Source organism: Oreochromis niloticus, linkage group LG9 (assembly GCF_001858045.2).
Source record: "Oreochromis niloticus isolate F11D_XX linkage group LG9, O_niloticus_UMD_NMBU, whole genome shotgun sequence".
Taxonomy (NCBI): Eukaryota; Metazoa; Chordata; class Actinopteri; order Cichliformes; family Cichlidae; genus Oreochromis; species Oreochromis niloticus.
In genome coordinates this window covers 30,385,982-30,388,865 of record NC_031974.2, presented here as the reverse complement: position 1 = coordinate 30,388,865, position 2,884 = coordinate 30,385,982, and the positions used below count along the sequence as shown (strand labels likewise).

General features: G+C 45.2%; 1 long non-coding RNA gene across 1 annotated transcript; it reads right to left on the bottom strand.

Annotated features, from left to right (window-relative positions):
• Positions 1-688: 688 nt before the first annotated feature.
• Positions 689-2,667, bottom strand: LOC109199230 (uncharacterized). The gene is made up of 3 exons (XR_002059688.1): positions 2,646-2,667; positions 1,692-1,733; positions 689-780 (listed from the first exon to the last, which is right to left on the bottom strand). It is a non-coding gene; the product is annotated as an uncharacterized LOC109199230 (long non-coding RNA).
• Between the last annotated feature and the right edge of the window lie 217 nt (positions 2,668-2,884).

The window sequence follows — 2,884 nt, the reverse complement described above, 5'->3', positions numbered from 1 at the left end:
AAGAGCTTAGTCTGCATAGCCGGCAATGAGGCGTACTCGTTCCTGGTGGGTGATGGGTCCGCCAGGGCTGCCCTTTGTCACCGATTCTGTTCATCATTTTATGGACAGAATTTTAGGCATAGCTAAGTGGCATACGACTTTCAATTGGGTGGCCTCAGAATCTCATCTCTGCTTTTCACAGATGATGTGGTTCTGTTGGCTTCATCGGGTGATGGCCTCCAGCTCGCCCTGGAGCGGTTCGCAGCAGAGTGTGAAGTGGCGGGAATGAGAATCAGCACTTCCAAATCTGAAGCCATTGTCCTCAGCTGGAAAAGGGTCAAGTGACCACGCCAGGTCAGGGACGAGTTCTTGCCCAAGTGGAGGAGTTTAAGTATCTCGGGGTCTTGTTCACGATTTATGGGAGAAAGGAGCGGGAGATCGACAGACGGATTGGTGCTGTGGCTGCAGAGACATGTAATCATGCCCTCAAACATGATTTTAAGTCACAAATCTAGACAAAAGTCACACTAATACAGCCTTAATTTTTAAAACATTTCATGAAATAAGCATGCTAATTATGTTTGGACTTGGATTTATTAAATGTAATTTATTAAATGTACTTGTTAAAGTCAAAAGCACCTGTTTAGCTGATCTAAGCGCACTTGCCGGCAGGTTGTATCTCACAGGATTAGAGACGGCGGTGATGATGATGTTTAATGATGTGGATATAGAGCTTCCATAGCTGATGTTGACTCTTACCTTCTGGTGAAACAGATGGATCGCCATGAACCGTGGGATTTCCTGTTGAAGGAAAAAGCAGTTAGTCGAACTTAGGATACAAGAGGAACAATGCGGTTTTCGTCCTGGTAATGGAAAACTGGATCAGCTCTTGGGGTCCTGTGGGGGGTGCTCTGGGAGTATGGTGTGTTTGGCCCATTGCTATGGGCCGTTCAGTCCTTATACAGCTGTTGCAAGAGCTTAGTCTGCATAGCCGGCAATGAGGCGTACTCGTTCCTGGTGGGTGATGGGGTCCGCCAGGGCTGCCCTTTGTCACCGATTCTGTTCATCATTTTATGGACAGAATTTTAGGCATAGCTAAGTGGCATACGACTTTCAATTGGGTGGCCTCAGAATCTCATCTCTGCTTTTCACAGATGATGTGGTTCTGTTGGCTTCATCGGGTGATGGCCTCCAGCTCGCCCTGGAGCGGTTCGCAGCAGAGTGTGAAGTGGTGGGAATGAGAATCAGCATTTCCAAATCTGAAGCCATTGTCCTCAGCTGGAAAAGGGTCAAGTGACCACGCCAGGTCAGGGACGAGTTCTTGCCCCAAGTGGAGGAGTTTAAGTATCTCGGGGTCTTGTTCACGATTTGTGGGAGAAAGGAGCGGGAGATCGACAGACGGATTGGTGCTGTGGCTGCAGAGACATGTAATCATGCCCTCAAACATGATTTTAAGTCCCAAATCTAGACAAAAGTCACACTAATACAGCCTTAATTTTTAACACATTTCATGAAATAAGCATGCTAATTATGTTTGGACTTGGATTTATTAAATGTAATTTATTAAATGTACTTGTTAAAGTCAAAAGCACCTGTTTAGCTGATCTAAGCGCACTTGCCGGCAGGTTGTATCTCACAGGATTAGAGACGGTGGTGATGATGATGTTTAATGATGTGGATATAGAGCTTCCATAGCTGATGTTGACTCTTACCTTCTGGTGAAACAGATGGATCGCCATGAACCGTGGGATTTCCTGTTGAAGGAAAAAGCAGTTAGTCGAACTTAGGATACAAGAGGAACAATGCGGTTTTCGTCCTGGTAATGGAAAACTGGATCAGCTCTTGGGGTCCTGTGGGGGGTGCTCTGGGAGTATGGTGTGTTTGGCCCATTGCTATGGGCCGTTCAGTCCTTATACAGCTGTTGCAAGAGCTTAGTCTGCATAGCCGGCAATGAGGCGTACTCGTTCCTGGTGGGTGATGGGGTCCGCCAGGGCTGCCCTTTGTCACCGATTCTGTTCATCATTTTTATGGACAGAATTTTTAGGCATAGCTAAGTGGCATACGACTTTCAATTGGGTGGCCTCAGAATCTCATCTCTGCTTTTCACAGATGATGTGGTTCTGTTGGCTTCATCGGGTGATGGCCTCCAGCTCGCCCTGGAGCGGTTCGCAGCAGAGTGTGAAGTGGTGGGAATGAGAATCAGCATTTCCAAATCTGAAGCCATTGTCCTCAGCTGGAAAAGGGTCAAGTGACCACGCCAGGTCAGGGACGAGTTCTTGCCCCAAGTGGAGGAGTTTAAGTATCTCGGGGTCTTGTTCACGATTTGTGGGAGAAAGGAGCGGGAGATCGACAGACGGATTGGTGCTGTGGCTGCAGAGACATGTAATCATGCCCTCAAACATGATTTTAAGTCCCAAATCTAGACAAAAGTCACACTAATACAGCCTTAATTTTTAAACATTTCATGAAATAAGCATGCTAATTATGTTTGGACTTGGATTTATTAAATGTAATTTATTAAATGTACTTGTTAAAGTCAAAATCACATGCTTAGCTGATCTAAGCGCACTTGCTGGCCAGTTGAATCTCACGGGATTAGAGACGGCGGTGATGATGATGTTTAATGATGTGGATGTAGAGCTTCCATAGCTGATGTTGACTCTTACCTTCTGGTGAAACAGATGGATCTCCCTGAGCTATGGGATTTCCTGTTGAAGGAAAAAGCACATCATGATTAATAAAACTGGCTTTTTGACAGTGAAAACCTGAAAACCTTCAAAATAGCATGAATACATGTCCCCTTAAAAATGATTTTAAGTCACAAATCTAGACTAAATTCAGACCAAAACAGCCCTAATTTTTAACACATTTCCTGAAACAAATATGACAGTTTTGTGTCTTCATA